Source organism: Scyliorhinus torazame, chromosome 6 (genome assembly GCF_047496885.1).
Source record: "Scyliorhinus torazame isolate Kashiwa2021f chromosome 6, sScyTor2.1, whole genome shotgun sequence".
NCBI classification, from domain to species: domain Eukaryota; kingdom Metazoa; phylum Chordata; class Chondrichthyes; order Carcharhiniformes; family Scyliorhinidae; genus Scyliorhinus; species Scyliorhinus torazame.
The window spans coordinates 168,330,750-168,345,615 of record NC_092712.1 but is presented as its reverse complement, the minus strand read 5'-3'; the positions used below and the strand labels follow the sequence as shown (position 1 = coordinate 168,345,615).

Here is a 14,866-nt window from a genome sequence, read left to right as displayed (position 1 = left end):
CTTTGGCTTTTTGTTCGAGGCAACTAAGTTAGTCGAAGAGTGAGATACATGTTTTCCCTATGTGCCTAATGGATTCCAAAAAGATAGTTGTGCTATGATGATTATTACTCTACGTAGGTTAAACACGCTGTGCATCAGTTTTGATTTCTGATTCTTTTAAAAAATATATATTTTATTCAAGTTTTCAAACACAATTTTTCCCCTTACAAATCAACAAAAACGGTAACGTGATAACTGATATATAACATTGTTTAAATAATATAGTAAACTAACCAAATAACACAAAGTAATGCTCCCCCCACCCCCTCTCCCCATCTAGCACACAAACAATCCTCCTCCCCCCCCCCCCCCGGGCTGCTGCTGGCTATCTACCTTCCCCCTAACGTTCCGCTAGATAATCAAGGAACGGTTGCCACTGCCTGGTGAACCCTTGAGCCGATTCTCTCAGCGCAAACTTCATCCGCTCCAGTTTTATGAACCCTGCCATATTGTTTATCCAGGCCTCCACGCCGGGGGGTTTCGCTTCCTTCCACATGAGTAAAATCCTACGCCGGGCTACTAGGGACGCAAAGGCCACAACATCGGCCTCTTTCGCCTCCTGCACTCCCTGCTCATCCGCTACCCCAAATATAGCTAACCCCCAGCTTGTCTTGACCCGGACCTTCACCACCTTCGAGATCACTCCCGCCACTCCCCTCCAATACCCCTCCAGTGCCGGACACGACCAAAACATGTGTGTGGTTCGCCGGGCTTCCCCTGCACCTCCCGCATTTGTCCTCTACTCCGAAGGAACTGCTCAACCTCGCTCCCGTTATGTGTGCTCTATGTAGCACCTTAAATTGGACCATGCTAAGCCTGGCACACGAGGAGGAGGAATTTACCCTACTTAGGGCATCAGCCCACAAACCCTCCTCAATCTCCTCCCCGAGCTCTTCTTCCCATTTTCCCTTCAGTTCTTCTACCAGCTCCTCCCCTTCTTCTCTCATCTCTCGGTATATCTCGGACACTTTGCCCTCCTCGACCCACACCCCTGAAAGCACCCTGTCCTGGATCCCTTGTGTCGGGAGCAGCGGAAATTCCCTCACCAGTTGTCTCGTGAACGCTCTCACCTGCATATACCTAAAGATATTTCCCAGGGGCAGCTCATACTTTTCCTCTAGCGCTCCCAAACTCGCAAACGTCCCATCTATAAATAAGTCTCCCACTCTCCTGATTCCTGCCCGGTGCCAGCTCTGGAACCCTCCGTCCAGCCTCCCTGGGGCAAACCTATGGTTGTTCCTGATCGGGGACCACACCGAGGCTCCCAGCACACCCCTCTGTTGCCTCCATTGCCCCCAGATACTTAATGTTGCTGCCACCACTGGGTTTGTGGTAAACTTTTTCGGGGAGAGCGGTAGTGGCGCCGACACCAGCGCTTTTAAGCTCGTTCCTTTGCAGGACAGCATCTCCAGCCTTTTCCACGCCGCCCCCTCTCCCTCTATCATCCATTTACGGATCATCGCCACGTTGGCGGCCCAGTAGTAGTCGCCCAAATTCGGCAATGCCAGTCCCCCTCTGTCTCTGCAACGTTGTAGGAACCCCCTCCTTACCCTCGGGGCCTTCCCTGCCCACACAAAGCTCATGATGCTCCTATCTATTTTTTTGAAAAAGGCCTTGGTGATCAATATAGGGAGACATTGGAACACAAATAGGAACCTGGGGAGGACCATCATCTTAATCGCCTGCACTCTGCCCGCCAGTGTCAGCGACTGCATGCCCCACCTTTTGAAATCCTCTTCCATTTGTTCCACCAGCTGAGTCAGATTGAGTCTGTGTAAGGTTCCCCAGCTCCTGGCTTGATTTCTGATTCTTATAAGCTTCTTTTTGTAAGGGCCACGAAGAATCCAGCATGAGTTTTAAGGATACAAAGTAATAACATTTATTTACTATAACATATATACATAACAGTAGCAGTAACTTCCCTTGCTACATACTCCTTCCTGCTGGTTCCTGAACTGGCCAGCTTATTTATACTAGGAGTTTACTAGTGGTTTCTCCGCCCCCCTCATTGGGGAAGCTCATACTCCCACAGGATTGTGGGATAGTCATTAGTCCCCAGCCAATGGTAAGTAGGCAGGTTATAACACTTCTTTATTTTAATCTGTATTTGGTGGTTAGTGTGATTCATCACACCCTTAGACTACTCTTCTGGACCTGATCACTTTGTAATGACTTAATGTTATTTAATCATAGAATCCCTACTGTGTAGAAGGAGGCCATTCGGCTCATCTAGTCTGCACCAACCCTCTGAAAGCGCACCCCGCCAGGCCCACATCCCGCACCATATCTGTAATCCCACCTAACCTGCATATCTTTGGACACTAAGGGGTAATTTAGCATGTCCAATCCACCTAACCTGCACATCTTTTGACTGTGGGAGGAAATCCAAGCAGACAAGGGGAGAAAGTGCAAACTCCACACAGTCACCCAAGGCGGGAATTGAACGCGGGTCGCTGACACTGTGAAGCATCAGCGCTAACCACTTATAATCGCTTATTGTCACAAGTAGGCTTCAATAAAGTTACTGTGAAAAGCCCCTAGTCGCCACATTCCGGCGTCTGTTCGGGGAGGCCGGTACGGGAATTGAACCCGCATTGCAAGCCAGCTATTTAGCCCACTGTGCTAAACCAGCCCCCAACAGTTCTATCATTAATCCTGCTATCTTTCATGGTTTCTGATAATTTCGTTCAAAAGGACACAAAAACTTGTCATGAAATGGGCAGCTGAAGTTCACCGTGGAGAACTGTGAGATGATTCATTTTTGTAGCAAGAACATGGAGAGTGCTGAAATCTTCTGGCCATTTGTGCTGCCGGGATCTTCTGGACCTGCCAATAACGATCCCCCTCCGCTGTGGGTACCCTGGTGACGAAGGGTGCGAACAACAGGAAAGCCTATTGACAGTCGTGGGTCTAGGAGATCCTGCTGCTGGCCAGTGGTGAACTGCCTCTGCTGTCGCAAATTATGTTGCACGGGGGTTGGAAAATCCTGCCTAATATAGAATAAGGTGAAAATTCTTATGAGGGTCCAGGAACAGAGGGATCTGGGTGTAAATATGCATGGAGCTGGTTTAGCACAGGGCTAAATCGCTGGCTTTGAAAGCAGATCAAGGCAGGCCAGCAGCACGGTTCAATTCCCGTAGCAGCCTCCCCGAACAGGCACCGGAATGTGGCGACTAGAGGCTTTTCACAGTAACTTAATTTGAAGCCTACTTGTGACAATAAGCGATTTTCATTTCTTTTCATTTCAGATCATTGAAGGTTGCAAGACAGGTGGAGAGAGCAGTTAACAAAGCATATATTATTCTGGGCTTTATTAATTGGGGCATATAGTACAAGAGCAAGGAAGTTATGCTGAACATATACAAGACACTAGTTAGATCTCAACTGGAATATTGTGTGCAGTTCTGGGCACCACACTTTAGGAAGGATGTGAACACATTGGAGAGGGTGCAGAAGAGGTTAAGAGAATGGTTCCAGGGATGTACAACTTCTTTAGTTATGAGGATAGATTAGAGGGGTTGGGACTGTTCTCATTGGCGAGAGGAAGACTGAGAGGAGATTTGATAGAGATGTGTGGGACGGACAGGAGAAAATGTTCCTGCTCGTAAAAGGGTCAAAAACGCGAGGGCACAAATTTAAGGTGCTTTGCAAGAGAATGGGCCAAATTGCCTCCTTTTGCGCTGTAACAATTCTCTGGTTCTGTTTGACCTACTCATACTGTATATGGAACTATTCTCTTTTGTTGTTTGGGAAATGGGTGTTGCTGGAAAGGCCAGCATTTATTGTTCATTCTTAATTGCCCTTGAACCGAGTAGCTGGGTCATTTCAGAGGGCAGTTGAAAGTCAACCACATTGCTATAATAATAATCTTTATTGTCACAAGTAGGCTTACATTAACACTACAATGAAGTTATTGTGAAAATCCCCTAGTCGCCACATTCCGGTGCCTGTTCGGGTACACAGAGGGACAATTCAGAAGGTCCAGTTCACCTAACAAGCACGTCTTTCGGGACTTGTGGGAGGAAACCGAAGCACCCGGAGGAAACCCACACAGACACGGAGAGAAAGTGCAGACTCTGCACAGACAGTGACCCAAGCGGGAATCTAACCTGAGACCTTGGTGCTGTGAAGCAACAGTGCAAACCATTGTGCTACCGTGCTGTGTGGGTCTGGAATCACATGTAGACCAGACCATGGAAGGTTTACTTCCTTAAAGGACATTAATGAACCAGATGGGTTTTTACAACAATCAATGATATGATCACCATTACAGTTCAGCACTGTGCGCTAAACAGCTGGCTTGTAATGCAGAACAAGACCAGCAGTGCAGGTTCAATTCCCGTACCGGCCTCCCCAAACAGGCGCCGGAATGTAGCGACAAGGGGCTTTTCACAGTAACTTCATTGACGTCTACTTGTGACAATAAGCAGTTATTATTATTACCAAGACTAGCTTTCAGATTTTATTCATTGAATTTAAATTCCACAACCTACCACCAGGGCCTCTGGATTACTAGACCAGTGACATTACCATTATGCCACTGTCTCACTGATTCTTTTCACCATTTGGCTTTAGGCAGTATGGTGTGTCCATCGACACAGTCCAAGTTATAGTCTGAACATTATTGGAATTCTGTGTTGTTAAATGGCAAATCGTTAGCAATGTATACAATTTCTGGTGCTCCGTGAATTGTAATTATTTTGTGGCATATTGTGATTTAAGTAAATACACATTTCAGAATTTTGGCTCCTAGAAACTCTGCTTAATCATCTGCAGATCTTGATGTAAGTTTCTACCATGGTGTATCTAGAAATCTGGGTATTCCACATTGCTCTTGGAATTACATTGGCAGGAAATCTAAATAATGCCATCAGTGCAGAACTCAACAGCTTCTTAACTTTGTCAGTGTTCAGGAAACAAGCGTTATCTATCTATAGTACTTTGTGCTTTTATCTCATACCACTTTCACTTTTGTTGTTTCATAGATTATGTTGTTAGTATTATTGTTTCTTAGTTGAAGCCATAACTTTAAGATAAAATGTTTTGTTTTGACAGAGAAGGATGAAGCTACATGTACCCAATTTACATTGTCTGCTGAAGTGCCCTACTAAATGCTGAATGAGGAACAAAAGACAGTTGCTAAACATTGTTAATGAAGGTTGTAGTCATTGAACCAGGCTTCTGTTGCATCCCTGCAAACTTCTGTTTGTTTGCTGGAAATACTCAACTGGTCAGGCAGCATCTGCAGAGAAAGAAAGAGGTTTCAAGTCATTAAGAAGTAACACATTTTAAGCAAGTCCAGTGGCAGTGAGTTGAGAAAGAATAAAAGCAGAGGTCTGTGATAGGGAAGCTAAGGAAGGCTGAATGAAAAAAAGATGTTGCAAAGAAAAGGTGATGATGGAATGGAACAAGTATAGAAACAAAAGATGGATCTGGAGGAGGTGTAACTGGAGGAAAAAGCAGAATTATCACCTGCCGTCCAAACAAAAAATGGAGGCAGAGGTTATAATCTGAAATTGTTTAACTCAATGTTGAGCCTGGAAAGTTACGCCTAATTGAAAGTTGAGGTGCTGTTCCTGGAGTTTAGCTTGACTTGGAACAATGAAAACATCTGCAAACACATAAAACATTCCTTTTGTAACATTCTTTGCATAGACATAATTTGGTTGCTAATATTGATGTGGTGTAAGCATATTTACAATGCTTTTAGGAAGGGAGTTCCACAATTGTGGCCCAGTGACAGTGAAGCAGCAATGATATCATTCCAAATCGGGATTGTGTGTAACTTTGCGGGGGGGGGGGGAAGGACCTGCGGGTGGTGATGCTCCCATGCAACTGTCTTCCTTTTTTCCTAAGTGGTATAAATCACAGGTTTCGAAGGTGCTGTTGAAGGGGTCTTGGCATGTTTCAGCAGTGCATCTTGTGGATGGTACGTATTGCCACTGTCGTGTTGGGTGCTCTGCTACATAGATGAACCAACATGGTGGCGAATGGTACAACTCAGTTTTATTACTAACTATATATACATTGGTTAACTGGTTACTGTGGTTCGTTCATTACCCTTGTATCTGTGGACCTAACCCTAACACTAACTAGGTGAAGCACTCAGCACATGGTGAATGTCTGAGTCGCTTGCTGTGAGCTCTGTGCCCTGAGCTGTCTCCTGCTGGAATGCCCGGGAAGTGTCGTGTTCCCCGTTTTATAGTGTGTATGCTCTTGTCTGTGATTGGCTGTGGTGTTGTGTGTGTTGATTGGTCCGTTGATCTGTCCATCAGTATGTATGTACCATGATGTTCACCTGAATATCATGACAGCCACCACTGTGCATAGTTGATGGAGGGAATGATAGGGCCCCAGTCAAGTGGTCTGCATCCCCCTGGATACTGTTGTGCTTTTTAATTTGTAGAATGTAATATTTAATCAGAATCTTTTTTCATGAGGTGTGTTTTTAATGTTTTCAATTTATTCTTTCATGGGATGTAGGTGCCACTGGCTGGCCAGCATTTGTTGCCCATCATAATTTATCTTGAGAAGGTGGTGAGATACGTTCTTGAACTCCTGCATGCCCATGGTATAGATACACCCACAGTGCTTTTAGAAAGTAAGTTCTAGGATTTTGACCCAGCATCAGTGAAGGCGCAGCAATACAGTTCCAAATCAGGTTAGTGTGTGATTTGGGGGACTTGTAGGTAGTGGATTTCCCATGGTCCTGCTTCCCTTGTACTTCTAGATGGAGGCCCTGGGTTTAGAAGGTGCTGTCGAAGGATGCTTTTTAAAAAAATCTTTTTCTTCACCTCATTTTCATCAAGTATACAAAAGAAAAAACAAATATGATCTGTCTGAACTGTACGCAGAACAATATTTTTCACTGCACCTCTGTACACGTGACAATAAACAAATCCAATCTAATACAGTCCAAACCCCCTCCAATCCAACTCTCACCTTTTTGGCATTCGCCGCCCAATAGTAACATAATAAATTTGGGAGGCCCAACCCCCCTTCTTGCTGGCCTTTCTGCAGGACCACCCTCCTGACCCTGGCTACCTGCTCACCCACAAATGAACGAAGTGGCAGACTGGCCCACTTCCTTAAAGAATGCCTTCGGCAAAAAGACCGGCAGGGACTTAAATAAAACAGAAATTGCGACAACACAACCTTCAATGATCTACGCATTTTTAATCCCCTGCACCTGTCCTGCCAGTGACAGAGGGAAGCTGCCCCACTGTGCTAAATCTCTTCCACCCTCTCCACCAAGCTAGTAATATTGTACCTACGGAGCCCCCCTCAGTCCCACGCCATCTGTACCCCCAAATATCTGAAGTGGGTTGCTGCCCTGCGAAATGGCAGCCCTCCCGCCCCCACTCCCAACCGGGACATCTCAAAATACTCCCTCTTTTTCAAGTTCAATATACATCCTGAAAACAACGCCAACCTTCAGAGAAGTTCCATTATGTTCTCCACCGACGAACGCAGCTCTGATATATAGTAACAATAGATCATCCGCGTACAAAGATACCCTGTGCTCCATCCCCCCGGTACCATTCCCTTCTAAAGTCCCGAGCTCCTTAAAAGTGATGGCCAAAGTCTCTATCGCTAATGCAAATAACAGAGGGGACATAGGACACCACTGCTTGGTACCCTGGTGCAGAGCAAAGTACCTCAAACTCATGTTGTTTGTGTGGACACTGGCCATCAATTTCTTATATAATAGCCGCACCCAGTCCCTAAATCTTGGCCCAATCTCAAACCTCTCAAGAACCGCCATCAAATACCCCCATCCTACTCGATCAGATGCCTTTTCTGCGGCCAGCGCAACCACCACCTCCGTCTCCTTTCCCTCAGCCGGCATCATGATAACATTTAATAGCCTCCTAATATTTAAGAATAGCTGCCTTCCTTTCACGAACCCCGCCTGGTCCTCCCCTATCACCTTCGAGAGGCATCCCTCCAACCTAGCCGCCAGTATCTTCACCAATAACTTTGCATCGATAGTCATTAGCGATATAGGCCTGTACGACTCATACTCCATCGGGTCCTTATCTTTCTTTAACAATAAGGAGATTGACGCCTGCCCCAATGTTTGTGGTAGTACCCCCTTCTCTATCGCCTCCTCAAACATCCCCACCACCAATGGCACCAATTTGTCCTTATATTTCTTGTAATACTCCACTGGGAACCCATCTGGCCCTGGCACCTTCGCTGATTGCATCATCCCAATTGCCTCTTTACCTCCCGTTACCCCATCGACCTCTCCAGTGTGACCCTGTCTTCCTCCTCCAGCCTTGGATACTCCAATCCTTCCAGGAACTCTTGCATCCCCTGCTGCTCTCCTGGTGGCTCCCACTTGTACATATTTTCATAGAACGCCTCAAACACCTTACTAATCTGGTCCGAGGTCACCAGCAATTTCACCGTCCTATCCCGCACCTGGACAATATCCCTCGCCGCTGTGTCCCTCTGAAGTTGGCCTGCCAGCATGCGCCAAGCCTTCTCCCCATATTCGTAAATCGTTCCCCTCGCCCGCCTCAGTTGGCATATCACATTCCCGGTGGACAACCGATCAAAGCTAGCAGAAGCTCCCTCCTTCTGTCCAAAAGTGCCGGATCTGCATTTTCCGCGTACCTCCTGTCCACTTCCAACATCTCTATCAGCCATTGATGCTCTTTCCTCTCCTCTTTATCTACCTTGGCCTTAAATTATATCACTTCCCTCCTCACTACCGCCTTCAGGCCTGTCATGCCACCGCCTGCGATACTTCCCCTGTACAGTTAAAGCCTACGTACTCCTCAATCTGCTTCCCGATCTTCTCACAAAAACTTTGGTCCCCCAGTAACTCACGTCCATTTTCCACCCAGGTCTCTGCGCTACCCCTTCTCCAGGATCATGTCCACCTAATGCAGCGTGTGATCTGAAACTGCAATCGTCAAATACGGAGCCCTTAACCCCAGCCTTGTGGAGATTTTAAAATTTATTCTCTCATGGGAAGTGGACGTTGCAGGCAAGGCCAGAATTTTTTACCCATCACTAATTGCCCTTGAACTGAGTGGCTAGTTCGGCCATGTTGATCTGGAGTTGCATGTAAAGACGACCAATTTCCTTCCATAAGGGACATTAGCGAACCAGTGGATTTCATGGTCACCAGGGACCAGCTTACAATTCTGGATATTTTTATTAATTTAATGTAAGCTCCAGAAACTGCTTTGGTGGTAGTTGAATCTGTGCCCTCAGAGGATTAGCCTCGGTCTCTCGATTACTAGTTCAGTGACATTACTATGATGCCCACTATCTCCCGCTAAATATGATGGAATATGACAGAAATTCACTATATGTTAGAGAAGAAATCATTTGCGATTTGCAACGTGAGGCCCTAGGTGAATACCTGTATTTATTTTCTCTGCCTGTCAACATTGTTTAGTCATGGGGTGTGGTTTATCGGAGTTGACACAGACTATTCTAATGCTATGACATATCTTCCATTGAGTTGTATATAATCTTATTTATTGTGCTGTTTCTGCTGAGCGATTTATTTTATTTACTGGGAGATATAAATAACTTATTTTTTGCCTCATTGGAAAATCAGATACATACAAGAACCCTAATTTGTCCCTCACAGGAGATGATGGAAGTTGAGGCTTGAGGTGTTGAAGGATTATGATTTTTGGTAGAGGTGAATGATCCTGGAGCAACCTTGCTAATAGAGTAGATGTGATAAAGGAAACTCAGTTTGGTGTTGACTTGTATACATCAAGCGTTTGCCTCTCCATACTTTGCCATATATGACAACTGCAAAGTCAACATTAGAGATCTGTAATTGCTGGCAATACCTTTGATTTGTCAACATTAGCTGTGACTATACTTTAAAAAATAGTTTGTTGGCCGTGAAACACTGAATGTCCAAAAGATGTGCAAGATATTTTATACATGCAACCATGTTCTTTCCTTTCCCTTGTAGTCTTTTCCTAACTGCCTCATAGCAAGCATGGGTCTATGATATCTATCCCCATGCTCTTAAAAGATTTGTTAGTCATGACTAGGTTTGCAATAATATTTTGTAGCACTGTCTCATTTTATCTACATATTGACTTTGGTTATATGTCTCAGAGACCCAATTGCTTTAATGTGCTCTTTTGTCTTACCCGCCTCTATCCACTGCCATAAGCTTCAGCTTGTCGAAAGCTTTGTGGCTTGTATCCTGTCCCATGCCAAATCCCACTTGTCCATGATCTTGCCGACCTTTTGTCCTTGTTTTTAATCTTCCCATGTTAGGCTGTTCCTGTTGTCCCCTCTACTCCCCACCCCAATATCCAGCATTATAAATTCTCCATGTATTTAATTTGGGCCTCTTCTGCCTCGGTTTATCCTTTACCCTTGCTATAGATGATCAAACATTCGGGCTTCTTGCTCTCACTGTAATTTTCTCCCAGAATCTCTCCACCTTCCAAACTCCTCCTCCTTTAACAATCTCCTTAAAGCCTACCCTTTTGGCTAGTTTTCTTATTAATCCTATTTCTGTGAAGCACGTTTCTATGTCAGAAGTGTTAGATAAATGCAAGTTTTTGTCGCACTTTTTTTTCAAATTCTAAATATTTCACAAATCTCCTTAACTAATCTTATTTTTTCCTAATCAATTGTAGAAGTTAGTAAATTAGACTTCAGACGCTCCATACAGGTATGATGTGAAGATTCCATATAGACCATGGGCGGGATTCTCAGCCCGTTGCTGGGCCGGAGAATCGCTGCGGCCGGCGTGAATCGTATGCCATCGGGGGATCCTCAGCCCGGGATGGGCCCAGCGGCCGTAACAAAAAAAAACCCCGAGTCCTGCCGGCGCCGTTCTAACCTGCTCTTAGCCGGCGGGACCTCGCGTGGAAGGGTCCGGGGGCGGCCTGGCCCGCGATCGGGGCCCACCGATCGGTGGGCCGGACTCTCGGGCTGGGGGCCTCCTTTCTTCCACGCTGGCCCGTTCAGCCCTACGCCATGTTGCGTCAGGGCCGGCGCGGAGAAGGGAGCCACTGCGCATGCGCGAACCCCGCAGCACCAGTTGACGCCAGGATCAGCAGCTGGAGCGGCAAGGGCGACGGCGTCAAAACCTAGCCTCAGGATCAGAGAATCCCACCCTCTGTTTGAAACTTTACACCATGTGCTGCTGCCTGTGCCTCAACATAAGTAGCAAAACGCGATGGAATATTTTTGTGCTGTTAAAGCTGGTTTTAACCTTTGTGCAGTGACAAAATGTAAGATAATATCAAGCCAAATATTAGAAGAAAACATAAAATTAGCCAAGAAACATAATGACTATAAGGTTGTCCTTATAGGCAACCTCATGAATAGGTCCCGACCATTCGCTCACTATGCAAGCTGGAGACCAAAATTGGGCACATCAAAGCTACCCTGTGGGACAATAGCTACTTTGATTAGATTTTTGCTTGGTATGTATCGTAAGCATTCATGAAGGGCTTAAATAGCTGCCACACGGCGGCTACATCGCGAGGAATCCTCGACGATAGGGACAGAAGGGAAAAAGAAGCAAGGTGGCGGCGGAGAAAGCCCAGGCGACATGGGGGCCCAATCAAGACGAATTTTTAAGACGGTGTGTGGAGCTACTAAAGAAGGCGGTGCTGACCCCGATGCTACAGGCAATTGAGGGGCTTAAGGAGGCACAAAGGACCCAGGAGACAGAGCTCCGCGTGGTGGAGCAGAAGGTAACGGATAATGAGGACGAGATCCTGGGCCTGGCAGTCAAAACACAGACGCACGAGGCGCTCCACAAAAAGTGCATTGAAAGGATTGAGGCCCTAGAAAACAGAGCACGAAGGAAGAACCTTCGGATCCTGGGTCTCCCTGAGGGAGTGGAAGGAGTGGACTGCGGGGCTTACGTGAGCACGATGCTAAGCTCGTTGATGGGAGCTGAGGCCCGTTCGGGCCCCTTAGAAGTGGAGGGGGCTCATCGGGTCCCGGCGAGGAGAACCACCTAGGGCGACAATCGTGCGATTTCACCGCTTTAATGATACAGAAGTGGTTCTGAGATGGGCCAAAAAGGTTCGGAGTAGTAGATGGGAGAATGCAGTGGTAAGGGTGTACCAGGATTGGAGTGCGGAGGTGGCGAGAAGGAGGGCGAGTTTTAATCGAGCCAAGGAGGTGTTACACAAGAAGAAGGTGAAGTTCGGGATGCTGCAGCCGGCGCGACTATGGGTCACGTACCAGGAGAGACATCACTACTTCGAAACGGCGGAAGAAGCATGGACCTTTATTAAAGATGAGAAGTTGGATCGGAACTGAGGGACTGATATTAGAGGGAAATGTCACTGTCGATGTATACAGAGATGTAAATTGGGAAGGGGGAGACACTAAGAAATGTGGGCGCCGGTGGGGGTGGGGGGGGAGAAAGAAGAGACAGGCAGAGGATGAGGAATGGGAGTGGGGTGGGAGAGGGAGCTGCGCCACAAGAGGCGGGTCAGCTACAGAGATGTTCCCGTGCCAGAAAGATAATGGCGGGAAGATAGGCGCAAGGTAGATGGGAGTTCCCCACACGGGGGGGTCAAGGAGTGAGCAGGAGAAGCCGGGGTCAGTTGAAGTCAGCTGACTTGCGGAAGTAATATGGGGGGGAGCAATCACGCTAGAGGGGGATCTAGCGGGAGGGGGGGGGGATAACTGGGTTGCAGCTGCAGAAATCAAAGAGGAACTGGCTAAAGAAAGGGTGGTCGGGGCTGGAATGCGACACCTGGGGAACGAGTGGGAGCGCGGAATCGGGACGTGGGACTGGCCTAGAGAGGGTGATGGCTAGTCGACACGGGAATGGGGCAGGTAGCCCCCTAGTGAGGCTGATCACGTGGTACGTGAGAGGCCTAAATGGACCGATTAAAAGGGCCGAGTGCTCGCGCACTTGAAACGACTGAGGGCAGACGTGGCTATGCTCCAGGAGACACACCTGAAGGTGGCTGACCAAGTTAGGTTAAGGAAAGGATGGGTTGGGACAGGTGTTCCATTCAGGGCTAGATGCAAAGAATAGAGGGGTGGCCATACTGGTGGGGAAACGGGTATCATTCGAAGCAAGGAGCATTGTAGCAGATAGTGGAGGCAGATATGTAATGGTGAGTGGCAGGCTGGAGGGAATGGAGGTTGTGTTGGTTAACATGTATGCCCCAAATTGGGACGATGCGGGATTTATGAGGCAGATTCTGGGACGTATACGGGACCTGGAGGTAGGAAACTTGATAATGGGGGGAGACTTTAACACCGTGCTGGACCCAGGGTTAGATAGATCCAGATCTAAGACCGGAAGAAGGCCGGCAGCGGCCAAGGTGCTTAAGGAGTTTATGGACCAAATGGGGGGAGTGGATCCATGGCGATTTCTTAGACCGAGGGCCAGGGAGTTCTCCTTCTTCTCCCATGTCCATAAGGTGTACTCCCGGATAGATTTGTGTTTTGGGAAGGTTGTTGATCTCGAGGGTGGAAGAAACTGATTATTCAACCATAGCTATTTCGGATCATCATGCCCCACATTGGGTGGACCTGGAACTAGGAGAGGAGAGGGAGCAGCGTGCACTCTGGCGATTAGATGTGGGATTGTTGGCGGATGAGGGAGTCTGTGGAAGAGTGCGGGGATGTATTGAGAGGTACCTGGAGGCCAATGACGACGGGGAGGTCCGAGTGGGAGTGGTATTTGAAGCACTAAAGGCGGTGGTCAGAGGAGAGCTGATCTCCATCAGGGCCCACAAAGGGAAAACAGAGGCCAAGGAAAGGGAAAGACTACTGGGGGAGATCTTAAGGGTGGACAGAGAATTTGCGGAGACCCCGGAGGAGGGACTGTACAGGGAGAGACGACGACTCCAGACGGAGTTTGACCTTCTGACCACCAGGAGGGCGGAGGTGCTGTGGAGGAAGGCACAGGGGGTGAGGTATGAATATGGGGAAAAGGCTAGTCGCCTGTTGGCCCATCAGCTGCGAAAGAGGACAGCGGCGAGGGAGATGGGGGGGAATTAGAGACAAAAAGGGAGCTACGGTGCGGAGAGCAGGGAAGATAAACGAGGTGTTTAAGACCTTTTACGAAAGACTTTATAGGTCCCAACCCCCAGAGGGAAAAGAGGAGATGCGGCAGTTCCTGGACCAACTAAGGTTCCCGAAGGTGGAGGAGCAGGAGGTGGAAGGCCTGGGGGCACCAATTGGGGAGGACGAGGTTACCAAGGGGCTGGGGAATATGCAGGCAGGGAAGGCTCCGGGACCAGATGGGTTCCCGGTGGAATTTTATAGAAAATGTGGACCTGCTGGCCCCACTGTTGGTGAGGACTTTTAATGAGGCCAGGGAAGGAGGGACTCTACCCCCGACAATGTCGGAGGCGACGATATTGCTAATTTTGAAGCGGGATAAAGATCCGCTGCAGTGCGGGTCCTATAGGCCTATTTCACTATTAAATGTGGACGCCAAATTGCTAGCAAAGGTGCTGGCATAGAGGATAGAGGACTGTGTCCCAGAGGTGGTGCACGAGGACCAGACAGGATTCGTAAAGGGGAGACAACTAAATGTCAACATGCGACGGCTATTAGGGGTGATAATGATGCCCCCAGTAGAGGGGGAGGCAGAGATAGTGGCGGCAATGGATGCAGAGAAGGCATTTGACAGGGTGGAGTGGGAGTACCTATGGGAGGTGCTGGAGGTGGTTCGGGAACGGGTTTATTAGCTGGGTCTTTACTCCTTTATGGGGCCCCAACGGCAAGTGTGGTCACGGGTCGGCAAAGATCGGAGTATTTCCGACTATACAGGGGAACAAGACAGGGATGCCCGCTATCTCCATTACTGTTCGCGTTGGCAATTGAACCACTGGCCATG

General features: G+C 47.8%; 1 protein-coding gene across 1 annotated transcript in view; it reads left to right on the top strand.

The window, feature by feature from the left end:
• The window catches only part of LOC140425141 (uncharacterized), a 420,524-nt gene that overhangs the window by 137,625 nt on the left and 268,033 nt on the right, over nucleotides 1-14,866 (top strand). The window lies entirely within an intron of this gene.